Consider the following 14830-nt stretch of genomic DNA (forward strand, 5'->3'; position numbering starts at 1 on the left):
TTTCTTTAGTTTCTAATTAAACAAATTAGTCTTGTTCTTACATTAAATGATTAAATCTATTATCTCAATATCAAAGATATCTGGCAAAGGTTTTTCTTCCACAAACCGTCTTTTGCATCTTCTAATAATAATCTATTAGTACTTGGTATTTGTCTTCCAACACTCTGAACACTACTACAAAGAGAGATCATGCAAAAAGGTTCTCCAATACTTAAACCAATAATTTGGTAAGAGCTTTGAAGTTAAATCTCAATTAATGCAAAAAGTGAAAGTAAATTATCATTAATGTCATATTTATAGTGTTTTAACTTAGTTGACTAAGCGTTCAACTGGATGGGTCAAACCTCTGTGGGGTACCTCGTCCATCAATTCCCTAAGTTAAAGGACATTGGCACCATGTATCTGGATTGGGGTACATCGTCCTTGATACCCTGTATCTTATTATGCCTTAGGGCTATAACCCTTATCTGGAAGGATATAAGGGTCCTTAGTCCTAAACTCAATACATTAGTCCCCTAGTTTTTACATGACTGCAAGACGGGTAAGGAGTATTCGGTATCCGGTGTGCCCAAAGCAATGCGCCTACTCCAGCACTCGGTTATGACATTTTGTGATAAGAGCTTTTGCAAAGGAAAATTGTTATCTTTGGCCTTACTCCTACAGATATAGTAGCCCTCCAACCTCAAGGAGCATAGCGATGAAGAGGTTTAATGTTGAATGGGTTCTTGAGTGACAATGATGTGACCTTTGGTGACAAGAGGTAGTAAAGAAATCAAAGCATCAACTTCTCGTGGGATTACAACAGTTTGTGAAGAGTGCAAAGTCTATGAGCTTGCTTGGAACAAATGCATCCCAAGAAGTTGAAGTATCACCATTTCACTATAAATAGGGAGGGGTGAACCATAGTTCACCGCTTAATATTTTCTACCTTGCTTGTTGTCTCGTTTTTATAAAGAGATCTCCCTTTCTTGAAGCGAAGTACCCGATCTTCATTATCAGGTATGTTTGAGTCTTTTAGTGATAATAGTGTTGGTAGTAAGGTATCTATAGCTTCCAGTGCTTCATCCTTCCTAGGTTTAGGGGTGAGTGTCGAGCATTTTATAGAAACCCAAGCAGAACCTTCCGAGGAATGCGCCAAGACCCTTTGGAAGGTCCGGGAGGATATGACTAAGGTGATACCATAATCCAAACCCAAACGTCGAACTATAGGTGGTCTCGAATACTCCAAAATTGGGTGAATAACATATACATTTTCAAGCATGGGTCTCCAAGTATATCGTGTCACTAAAGAGAGCTAATGCAATCGATTGTGTTTTCCATGACAAGGAGAGTTGATATGATAATTTCTTCTTTGTCTATACCGATATTTCACACAACTACATGTCCGGCTCCCATTCAAAAAGTTTAGCATGGGCATTCTTCATCTTGTGAACGTGGCTCCAACATAGCTTAATCTGAACAGGTGAGGTGCATTCAAGCCTTCAAGATCTTGTACAAGTCCCTATACCTGGATCCATCTCATGAATATTTCATGTATTTCTACTGTACTCGTCCCTAGGAGCCAATAATATGGATGACTTTGATAAGAAAGTCGAGGGGCCCCTTATTAGAACCTTACTCAGATTCCTTCAAGAATTTTAAGAAGTGATTTTATAGAGTTGTCATTAACGAGAGTGGTTGATCCTATTTTTATGGCAATACTGGTAGGAGAAAATTCCCCTTTTACTGAACGGAGAATCCTTTGAGGTAGGCCAAGAGATCGCCTTTCTATTGAGATAGGAAAGTTATAGGGGTGTTAGAGCAACTGCCTCAATGAATGCTAGCTACGGACCTTGTTCGGATCTACTTATGTAGTAATCCTATTTTTGAGCTAAAAGGTAAGTAAAGAAAAATTATTATCTACTTATGTGTTTGTAGGTTTCATAACTCACATGTCTAGAAAGTTGGCAGTAAGGATGATCTGTTCATCAAGCTATGAAAGCAGCTAAAAAAGAAGGCAAAAGAGGCGAGACGATCTAATGTTCCCAACCTTCAGCAAGCTAAGGCCGATATCCACCCACACATGTTTGGGAGGAAGTGGCTCGAACCGGGGAAACCCTAGGGAGTGGGAAAAGAATGAAAAAAGCTAAGGTTAGCCCTACTGGGCGAATGGAAGGAGAAGGAGAGGGTGGTCAATCGTTCCACTGAATTCAGAGAAGGGATCTTTGACATTAGTGACTTGGAATGTCCCCTAGTCCTCATGCATAAGGGGGTTTCCCTTGACTTGGGAGGTCATGAGCTTAAGGTTTCTATGACTCGGATCTCGAGGTCCTCTTCTAGGGTTTGCTTAAGTTTCAAAGTCGTGCTTTGGTGCTAGTAGTTAAACATCTTTTTTTAATTTCTTCTTCATATTGTTGTTTACGCAATGATGGTTCCCCAATTTTGACAAATACGAGCATATACTCAAATCAAATCTCTTTGGGTCTAGTTTCCAGCAAATAAAGAATCATCTCATTTGGAGCTCTATGAAGAAAGTTATGAGCAACACAACTAGCAAAGGTCAGAGTTGACAAAATGAATAACTTTTTGGGCTTGGATCATGTTTAGCACCTAATTAGGCTTGGATTGGGCCTTGAAGAAGCCTTTGAACTTGGAGGTACATCCTTGGTAGGTCAACTTGATGGGAGAGACTCCCATGCCTTGAACTTGGACGTTAGTTAAAGTTAGTTGAAGGGAGAGACTCTCATTCATCCCTTCTTAAACAAGGAAGCTTCTAGGTTATTTTCAAATGCATGTATTCTTTTCATTCTAGAGGGTTCTCCTTCTCCTATAAAAAGAGAGTTCCTCTCTTTGTAATCTTTAGAACTTTAATGAAATTAGTGAAACTTTGCCAAAACTACCAGACTCACTTTTCTAAGTTCTGTTGAAGTTGTCTCTTTTCTAGACTTCTTCTACCTTTTCCTTCAAGGTTGGTCTAACCTTCTTCTAGGATGCATCACTTATCCATTCAACAAGCCATTTCATCTCTACTTTTTCATGCTTTAATGTCATCATCAACTTTATCAAGGGATCTTCATCAACTTGGTTAAAGAAGCTTCCATTACGGGGTCTCTTTAGTGGTTCATTGTGGAGTGCAATGGTATGCCCATAATACTTCTAATAACTCTTTGGGCTATTTTCCCTTTGTCGAATCCAACATCTTCTTTAACTTTACCAAGATCACCTTATTGGGGGCCTCGGCCTGGCCTTTTCATTGCAGATGCTCGACTAAACTTGTAACATGAGTTATACATAGACCGATATAGTACTTTGGCAACTCCTTATCCACAAACTATTGACCGTTGTCTGTGATACCAGTCTGTGGTACCGACATATAATGTTTCTCCATACGAATTGCTAGACCTCAGTTGTCATTATAATGGCCAAGGGCTCGACCTCGATCCACTTGTTAAAGTAGTCAATACCTACCGGAAGAAACTTGACATGCCCTTTTCTTGGAGCAAAGGGCCAAAGTATGTCCATCCCCCACTTCCTAAGGGCCACGAGGAAAAGATGTTATGAAGTTCTTCTTGCCGGCTTACAAATTAAGCTTCAATGCTTCTGGCAAGGTTTGCACCGTCGGACGTAGACCACATAATCTGCCTCAATTTTTGGCCAAAATTAGCTTACTTTGAGTATCCGGGATATCATAGTCCTAGGCCCCAAATGGTATCCATATATCCCTTCATGCGTTTCTCTTATTATGTAGTCGGCATGGTCAAGCGTCACACATCTCAATAAGGATAAACTATATCCTGTAGTCGTTCTGTCAAATAACAATTGCATCAACCCAAAAAAACTACTTCCAGTCTTCAAACCTATTTGATCATTGCACCAAGATAAAGACTTGAAGTCCCCTTCACTCCATGTTTCATCACCCCAAAACCAGCCTTCCAAACCAGTGTTTTTAAGCACCACTAAGCCTCCAATCTGCACCAGAAAACAACATCCCAAAACAAATTTTGGACTAGCTTTCAACAACATTTTTAATGAACCAAACACTCCAAGCTTGTTGTTCCTGCACCACACATCACTGGTCCAGCATCCAACAAGCCTTGTTGCATTGTTGAGTTTTTCATTGGCATCTTAACATGACAATGGTAAAAGAAAATTTTAACTGGAAATTAGATGCATAACCACGTGTTGCATTCTAGAGTATAAAATTGTCGTTCTATTATTTCTTCAACACTTCAAAAGTAAATTGGATACATGAAGTTTTCATCACTTGATAAAGAGGAATACGTTACCATTACTGTGTGGCCTTGGTTTGCACATATTAATAGTTCCCCATTCTCTTCCATGAGGCTAAAGCGTTGCTTATTGTCTCTTTGAACAACCTAAGAGAGTAACCAAAAGATATTTTAGAATAAAATGTTTTTCTTTCAGTTAATTCGCAATATGATAATATGGAGTTACAACAAGTTGTTTACAAGAATGAAAAAATAAAACCAAATACAAATAAGTATAACTTAGACAAAAAAAAGTTATATAAGCATAAATAGTCATTCAAAGGCAACAGAAGCCACGTACAGTACTAAAAATTAAGTTAAAATTTAAGAGTAGGTCAAAACCACTAATATAATCAACATGTAAATTCTTTGCATGACACAAAAATATCCTACTAATGTTCCTAGTCAATTTCCTAAAATATTAACTTATAGCAGAATTAGTTCTTGAAAGCAAAAATGATGGATCAGGTACATTCGTAAGTTGTTAGCCATATTCTGACTGCTTTTACAAGAGAAAGACAAATATCAATCCTCTAAAATTCTACATAAATACAAGGAATTTATCTTTGATACACAATACAATGAAGTGATCTTCCATGCTTCATAAGAATAAAAATTGAAGAGTTCATCTATTATCAATAATATGACAATCTTATATCCTTTATATTTTCACCCATATGCTTCTTAGATAATGTGACTCAAGAATCTAATTACAAAATAAACGGTATTGACAAGGCATAATAAAAATGGAATGAACACGTGCTGAAACAGAGAAGTATATGAAAATAGTTGACCTCCTTAATATCATCAACAATGTGTGATCTCAATGGAATATTAGCAAAAGTCTTCATATTCAGCTTTAGCAAATCATTAACTTTCACAAAACCATCATTTCGCATATTTAAATTCAATTAAGATGCCATATGTCACAAAATTCATGTCTTGCACATATTCCACAGAGATAAATTGAGAGTATTTACCTCCTAGAAGAATCAAGCAAAAAACATCTTAATTAAGATATATAACAAAGCTCAATGGCTCTGTTGCTGAAATCTGACGCAAACAAATTTCGTAATTTTCCTAAACTTCTTTCCACACAAAAAAGAATAACAATGTCACTGGATATTTCATATAAAAAACAAAACACAACAACTGATGAAAGTCACATTTGGCAGCCATGAAGGAAGGAAATAAAGGCAATGTTTATGAAAAATAAAATCATTAGAGAGAAGTAATGCTTACAGGAGCCTACCAAGATGAGAAACTGCACTAAAAATAATTCTTTTCACAAGAGCAAAACAGATCAAGATAATTAATCGAAGACAACATGGAAAGGCAAAGAAAATACTTAGCTCTGTGTAGATGCACCTAACCTAGGCCCTGAATACTACTTGATAGCTCCAGGTCGAGGTGGATCGACGAGGAACCATGGAAACTGGCACAGACCGAGCTAATCGAAGAAGAAGAAGAACAGATGACGAAAAATGGAGGCAAACCCTAGATTGAGTGGTTTGATTGGTGTAGATTCTAGGGTTGGGGATTTGGGATGTTTTGATCGGTGGAGAGAAAGGATTCAACGATTGAATCGATGGAATGGAACGAAAAGAGGTTTTAATCGAACAAAAATGAAGATAGAACGGTAAGGATAGGTTTAATCGGTGAAAATTGGATTCTATGGTGGATTAGGTTGAGGTAAGGGAGAAATGTACGGGACAATGAAGATCTAGAGACTAATCGTGGCTGGCGAATGAAGATCTAAGGCGGAGGAGCTTGAAATATGGATCGGAGACGAGCGGAGGTTCAAGAAAAAAAGAGATGTGTGCGGGTGGATCTCTCAAGAGAATGGCTGGATGAAGATATGGTTCGCATATGATGACACATCAAAGGCATTACCGAAGGTCAAAAGCCCTCGGTATTTAATTTCACCAATATATTAGCGAAGGCGTAAAGGTCGTCGGTAATGAGCCCTTGGTAATACGTGCTTTTATTGTAGTGATAATCGTATTCCTTTCTTAGTAAACGCTCCTTCCATTTAATACAGTTAAAGGCCAATGGTTAGTTAAATTATGACCCTCAATCACAGTATCCACAAAGTTAGTAAAATACTAGAAAATGTGTAAGTAAACCTTGTCTTTCCAAAATAATGTTAGAACTCCCTTCTTGACACAAGGATTAACACATAAATCATTCTTAAACTTCGTTATTCTTTTGACGTTATCTACCTTTCGGGACTAGATTCGAGTCTCCATAAGGAAAAAAATGTCAGGATCTTCAAGTCTCACCAGATCGATGAGAGATTGGACTGTCAAGGGGTTCCCATGCCCCTGACAGTTCCAACTTAATGGTTTCATGGCGCTCGAAAAGAATTGGAACCAGTGGTCGCCGTTTCAGTAGTGTTTGAAGTATCTAGATTGATTGCCACATATATACTTTTCTTTGGACCATCTACATGTTGAACCTGAGAGTAATGGTCATTTTATTCCCATTTTTGACTTGTGCACCAGCCACTCTTAGCATTAAGCATAGAAAGGTCTCACACGCAAAATAGGTGGCTTATAAAGCCTAATTCTTAGATTATATTATACCTCCATAATTTAGATAATGAGGTGGGTGTAATGGAAGGCTAATTGAATCGTGTACAGTGAGTGAGCTATTGGTCCTTCCTAGAATCTTCTTGTTATCCGCCCAACCTAAAGTATGCATGTATATGGGAATTGTATTCTAGACAGTAGTGCGAAATCTACCTTTAACGTCACATGCTCAATGTCAGACCATAAAACAACCAATGTTAAAAATAACATGTGGTATTTTTGTAAATAAAATCATCTATTAGATGTTTGTGGTTTAACATCCTAATTCTAAGAAACACTAAAATGTGTCAAAATTTAAATTTTCTCAATCAAGCATATTTTTCATTAAATAAATTTAATACATTTATTCATGTACAACACAAATATTCAAGTGTACTTGTATACAATTACATGATTCTTTAAAACTTTTTTCAAAAGTAAAATTACAACTTTATAAAATGACCTAACATAGTTTTCAATCTCTCAAGTGTCTACACAACCCCATTTCATAGTTAGGTTGGGTAAGTTGTTGGTCATGTATGTGTTATGCTTGTTTATCTGAATGATTTATGTGATAATAATTATATACCCATTTTATGATTACTCTTTTTACATATTTGCTTACCATTTCTTCTGTTTTTGTTTTTGTTTTTGTTTATGTATTCTCTTTATTTACAATGATTACCTTAATAGTATGAGCAGATTACGTAGCAGTTGACCTAGTGTAGAGTGTAGTAAAGAAATGAATTGAAAAATATAAATTTATTGGGTACTGAATTAGACCATAAAATTTGAAACTTAACTGAACATTCTCACATTTATAAAGGACTTAAAATATAATTATGTTAAATAAAAAAAAATTAACAAATTTTAACAAAAAATAACATCAATCAAAATCAGTTAAAAATTATTTAATATTTAAATAGTTTTTAAAAGTAATTAAAATATTTTATCCAAATAAAAAATTAAAATTTACGAATTGTCTAATCCAAACAAAACATTTAAGAAATAAAACAATTTTGAAAGTAAATCAATTCGAATTCACACTAATGGAAAAATGACATTTTATAACAAGCCTATTATAACGGACAAAAATTATCCATCATAATAGGGAGATATTATAACGTATTTTTTTTAATCAGTTATAATATGAAACGCGGTGACAAACTTGTAAATAAGTTTAAGACATATTATAACGTAGTTTTGAAAATCAGTTATAATATGAAATGCGATGACAAACTTGTAAATAAGTTTAAGACATATTATAACGTAGTTTTGAAAATCAGTTATAATATGAAAAGCGGTGACAAACTTGTAAATAAGTTCAAAACCTATTATTGATGTATTATAACGGAGTTTTAGAAATCAATTATAATCTCTCTTCCTCTCTCATTTCCCATATCCCTCTCGCTAGATTTCATTTCATGTTTCCTCTGATTCTCATTCCTCTCTTCCCCTCTGCGTCTCATCCCTCTCACTCGCATTTCTCGGCACTCCTCACTCACATTTCTCAGCACTCCTCTGCGACTGCGTTCTTCTCGGCTTCGAGAACACTCCTTCCTCCGCAAGACTACTTTTGGCTCCGAAGTCTAACCAAATAGGTTTTATGATTCATACATTCTACTATTTTGTTTTTTCCTAATTTTTTATGTTTTTCTTCTATTAATTTCACTAATTTCTCTCCTAGATTGGTGGGGATTATGTTTGGATTGGTGGAGAAATTAGCGGCGTTAGCATGAGAGAGAGGAGGAGGGAGTCTTGAATGCCGAATCCACGGCGGTGATTGGAGAATTTTGAAGGTAGTTATAGTTCACATTCTTCTTTGTAACACTTTCCCCCTCTTTTTATCTTGTTAATTTTGCTTTCATTGATTCTTGAAGAACAAAAAGATTGGGTTTTAAATCTCCTGCACGAGAATCTGCTTCAAATTAAATTCTGGATTTAGGGTTATATTTCTACAAATAAACTAGTGTAATCATAGACTATTTATAATTAAAAAAACGTTTCTTTCTGAATCATTGATGCTGGAAAGTGTTATTCACTTTAGTCCTTGTGCCAATGAAAGTGGCAGAAAAAAAGTAGCGTGGTGTTTTCAGGGAAGAAGGGGTTTTCTTTAGGGTTTGTGTATCTTTCATCCTGTAATTCACTCTATTATTTTAGATCTACATTGTTTCAAATTCAAATAACAGAATACAAAAAATAAGAACAACTAATCACTCATATAACAGAAGCAGAAAATTGTACAGATGGCTCTCATCTTGAAATAGCATGCTATTAGGAATGTTTTGTCTGAGAATTTTGGTGTTATGAGTAATGTTCAACATGAGTCTTTAACTCTCGATCTTGGTGTTATGAATAATGTTTTGTCTGAGAATCAATTTATATATATATATATATATATATATATATATGTATATATATATATATATATATATATATATATATATATATATATATATATATATATATATATATATATATATATATATATATTACTGTTATTTCGTTGCAAATCTGCTGCTACTGTTTGCCTTCTAATTAGTTTGTTTGCTCGTGGACGATACCAATTGAATATGATTCTATTGTGCTCATGAACGATACAAACATATTAGTATATATTATTACCATTTTACATGATAACTAGAAATTAGTGACTAATTTTATGGAATTGAAGTTGAAGTTAGTTTTATACTGTCTGTATGATCAATGATCACTTGATGATCTGGTTTGGTTTTTCGTCCACACAAACGGTAGAATAATAGTTTATATATGCTAGAGAATTTAATATTCATCTTTATTTAGTCGTTTAACCTGTTACTTTTTATTCATGCATACTTTCAAAGCTTATGTTGATTATGTGATGTGAAAGGGGAAAAAAAGTGGCATGGCATTTCTAACATTCTAGAAATCAATATTAATATATTATTATTGCTGATGTTAATTTATATATAGAAATCAATATATATATATATATATGGATTGTGGATTATGTAAGAAGATTGTGTCTACAAGTTTGTTTAGTTAGGACTTTTATTAATAACACGAGTGCTTTTTTTTTATTAGATAGGTCTCTCTTTATAACTCAATGTAAATACTATTTTCTATCCAAACACAAAAGGTTAACCTATTCATCAAATTGTCATTTTATATTTATTTTTCAACTAGTTTTACGAGATCTTTTATGGGATATTTTAAATCTCCATCCCTTTTAAAATTAACATATTATTTTATAAGTCAAACTAGTATAAAGATAAAATATATAAATACAAGATTATAAAAAAGTTGAAGTTTTTATTCTTTTTAAATAAAATTCGAATTTAACAACATTTTAAGTAATCAAATTATTTTTATAAAATTTTAATTTTTTTTATAAGTTTTTATTCAAATAAAATTTTTATTATATGCCATTGAAGAGACCTTAAGGAAAAGAGTCCATTACACTGGCGATAAATGATAATTAACCATCACTGGGTGAAAAGGTGCTATAACAATTCACACAACCTAATGGAACCTAATAAAATAAAAGTCACCTTCAAACTTTTTTTAAATCTGTTTATTTTGACTCAAGATTTACTATAAGATTAAAAATTCAATTTCATATACTCAAGAGGATTTGAAATCATACATTATTATTTCTATGACTAATGATACTTTGATAATATTTTAACACTATCGTGATATTATGTAATTGGTCCATGTTAATATTTATAATTATTATTATTAATTATGAAATAATTTTGGACCAATAACACAAAGATAATGTTAAAATATTGTTAAAAAAAATATTACGAAAGTATCATTATCCTGTTTCTATGTAGGGTGCAATCTAATCATTGGAACATCTGGTTTTGTTGCTCAATTGATTATGTTTTCTTACCAATGAGCCTCTTCGTTTGTGGAAGTCAGGGTGAAAACTGAGTTGATGTCTGTTTTCCGTTGGTCTGCGATCATTTGGAGGGTAGATCGAATTATTTATATTTTTTTCCACCATGATTGGGGGTCCTCAAGGATCAAAAGTGTTAAGTGGATCAAAGAAACAAAATTTATATAGGTGCTTCTACATTGATAAACATTAATACAATAGATTGATAAAAAAAAGAAAAACACGATAGATTTATATGTTGAATTGTGTTATCAAAAGTAAACATATATAGTTTCCAGTATAGTTGGCTACAGTATACCCATTGCAACAAAGACAAAATATCAAGAATATAAGAACTAAATAAACTCATAGATATGGAGTTAATGTTTGTCATACTCAAGCTGGGTAACATGTGCTTCTCACATGCGTTCGACATTAGTGATTTTTTTAAATCTTAGTCACAGAAGAAAAAGAAAAGGTAAAGTACAAAAATTTTACCAACGAAGTTAAATTGAGCTTGAGATTAAAGGTGAATAGGGATGAGAACACAATATATGAATTATTATATATTATTAAGTAGTGGTGGATCTTAATAAGGGTGAGGAGTCTCAGTCTCCAATGTTGCTGGTGATTATGGAATGTGTAACATGTTTTGTATTTTTTTTTTTTTTGTTTACGTAATACGATATTAGTATAGTATGTGTATGAAAGAAAGAGACATTCGTCCACATTATTTTTGATGTGTGAAAAACAAATTTTAAGTTTTATATATTTTAAATATTCCTTTACAATTTTATGATGAATAAGAAAATTCATTATAAAGATTTATTGACAATTACCAACAATCAACATTTATATATTGATATATATTTGTTTAGTAGATATTCTAATTTGGTGTTCTTCTTCTTTTTGTCATCATCTTTGACTTCTCTTCCTCCTCCTCCTTATCATCTTTCTTCTTTTCCTTTTTCTTCTCTTACTCATTCTCATCTTTCTTTATTACTACTACCACTATCTTTGCCTCCGTCACGGTTGTTCCCTATGCCTCTCTTTCTTCTTCTTCTCCTCTTCTCTTATTCTTCTTCTCACTCATCTTCAATTAATTCATAACAATCGAAGCGTATTGTAAAAAACAACCGTTGTCGCTTTTCTTCGTTACACTAGTGATTTCTTCAAATTTGATAGAAAATTGACGTCCATTTCACAAATGAATTTAAAAGGATATAAAACGTCGAATGGATTTTAAATTCGACGTCAAAAGGTTAGTGAATTTAATAAAGTTTGAACGGCAGACTGAAAATTCATTCACTTTATCTTAGCGTTCGATATCTTCTTCTCTTCTCAAACTTTTTTCGAAAGAAGTTTGACGAGCATCACATGTAATCTTTCTTTCATTTGATACAAATGCATACTAATTAATTACTTTATGTATGATTTTCACTTGTTTTAACCGATTATTTTCTTTCTACGGATTTTTTTCAACCCGCGGATACTTGTTTCAACCCGTAAATTCTTTTACAAAAATAATATTTTATGATTTTTAAAAAATGTTTAAATTAAATTTTTTAAAAAATATTCTCAAACGTCAATGTTTAAATCATACGGGCCAAAAGTCCAAATAATTTTTTTTATTATTAATTTTTTTCTTCAAAATGGGTACCTTTCAAACTTTTTTTTTAGGTTTTCTTCAAAATGGGCCAAGCCCAAACCTTCTTTAGGGTTTCTTCTTCAGAGTAGTGGAAGAAACAAAAACGGAAAAGGGAAGAAACTTCAGAAATCCGCGAGAGCGGCTGCTGGGATCCAAGAACAAGGCGAAGCCACTGCTGAACATCACCAGGGAGAGCGCCAACACGCTCCGCGCACACATCCTCGAGGTAGGCAGCGACTGCGACGTGTTCGACAACGTTACCAATTACTTGTGGGATCTGTATTTTTGAGCGGCAGCCAGCAGCATCGGGGGCGGTGGTGACTCTTCACGGGAGGTTCGAAATACCTTCACTGGCGCGGCGTTCCTTCCTCTGCTGGCGCGATCGTTCCTTCCTCTGTCGGCGCCACCGGGAGCGACAAGTCTGAGTGTATACTTGTGGCAGTGTGGTGGGAAAGTTGACCACGGCAAGACCGTGATTGTGATCGCAGCGTCGTTCACCAACGTGCCTTATGAACGGTTACTCTTAGAAGAAGAAGAGGAACAGGTTCAGATATATGGTAATAATAATAATATTATTAACAATAACCCTTTCCCTATTCTTCTTCGGGACTCCCTTTCTTCAATTTGGCCATAAATGCTCAGTTTTAGGTAGATCACTACTGGAAAATTGCAAATTACAGACGGCATATTACCGAAGGCTTTTAAGCCCTCGGTATTGAGATAATTACCGAAGGCTTTTAAGCCGTCGGTAAGGTTCGCGCTAATTTAAGTCTCAATTTGGGGTTTTCGTTCCCCAATTTGATTTTATTCACTTGCACGCTTTCGTCTTTGTCGTGCCTTTCTTCACAGACTTTCCTCTGTTTCTTCACACCCTTCCCTCCATTTTTTGACGCTCCCCACTTTCTCGGTTAGTGACTGGTGGTGGTCGTTCACGGTGGTGACTGGCCTCCTTGATCGTGGTTCGTTCACGGTGCGTGGTGGTTTGGGGAGTCTCGGGCTACGGTTTTTAAGCGGGTTGGTCGCTACATTGAGGGCTGTTGGTTCTGTTTGTTGAGGGACTTTGTTGGAGGGGCCGTAGTGGGCTTCTGTTGCTGCGTGCTCGTGAAGGGCTATCTCGGTAGAGGTAAGTTCCACAGAATTTCATTCTCATGTTCATATTGTTGAAGCCTAGACAGTGTTGCTGCCTTCATCTACTTTTCATTCACTTGTTAGTATGTGATTGAAGGAACGTGGTTGAGGGATTTCGTTGGAGGGGCCGTTGTGGGCTTGTGTCAGTGTCGTGCTGTACAAAGGTTGCCATCGTCAAGTGCTATCTTGGTTGAGGTAAGTTGTGCGTTTAAAAATTCATTATGAGTTACAAATTTTCTGGAATGTGTATGATGTTCTTCTGGAATGTGTATGATGTTCTTGTGGCAGCAATGTATGTGGTTGTTTGATTGAGAAAGTTTATTGTTTTGTAATTGAAATGAGGGGCAAGGCATTGGCATGCCAGTGAGAAGGTTAAAATAGCCTTAGCCGTAGTTTATTGTTCCATTGTATATGCTGTCTGGATTATGGACAGTGAATTGCCAGTCTGGAACATACATTCCATAAAGTAAAGCCAAGTAAACAGCAAGTATGCAAGCCCCCACTTGCCTGAAATATTAACAAATAAATGTTCAAAAGCATATAACATTAGCCATTAACCAGAACCATACTTTCACGGACTAACCAATGCCAATAGTACAACTTCAATATTGAGAGTTGGGTGGGTGGATCGATCTTGTGCACTTCTTGAAAATATCTCCACAAGTGCCACAACCAAATATGCCAGAGCAATTCTCTATAATGGTTCAAAAACAAGTATTATTCCTTTTGTATCAGACTTATCAGCTAAAATATACTCTAATAGAAAATGAGGTGGAAAAAATTATAAAAATCACCTTAAGGATGCCACACCACCTTATCTGTTTCATGTCAACACCATATGTTAGATTGTCCGGAGCATGAGAGAAACCACTTTCATCATTGAGGTCATCCATCATATCAAAACAAGGCATGCCCTAGACTGTTACTAGAATTAGATTTGCTAAAATGAAATCTAGAATCAATTATTATTGCACATTATAGAAGAATAACTTTCACAAGACCGAGTATATTTCAGCAGGGAGTAATGCTCAGTGAAATGTACATAACATAAAATAATCCTGATTCCTTTTCTCACCTCCTCTTGAACAGGGGAACTCTTTACTTATGCTGAAAAAAGAGGGGAAAAGGAAATGTGTGAGAAAAACTAACCTTGCAAGAGCAATCCCCAGAAGAGGAATTTGAGTGTTCTAACCAGAACCTTTTTTACAGCTACAAGTCTATTTGGTATTCTCTGTAGAGAAATGGAAGCATAAAAAAGGGCTGGTTTGAATCAAAAAGAAGAAACAAAAGGAACATAGAAAGTAACGCTTGAAGCATTCATAGCCACCTATTTTCTCATTCGCAGCTAACCTTGAGAGCCAGAGGAATGGCCATC

At 34.9% G+C, this 14830-nt stretch overlaps 1 pseudogene; it reads left to right on the top strand.

The window, feature by feature from the left end:
- Nucleotides 1–1001: 1001 nt before the first annotated feature.
- LOC128197798 (AT-hook motif nuclear-localized protein 23-like) lies at nt 1002–12975 on the top strand (annotated as a pseudogene).
- Nucleotides 12976–14830: the final 1855 nt, after the last annotated feature.

Source organism: Vigna angularis, chromosome 7, assembly GCF_016808095.1.
Source record: "Vigna angularis cultivar LongXiaoDou No.4 chromosome 7, ASM1680809v1, whole genome shotgun sequence".
Lineage (NCBI taxonomy): Eukaryota > Viridiplantae > Streptophyta > Magnoliopsida > Fabales > Fabaceae > Vigna > Vigna angularis.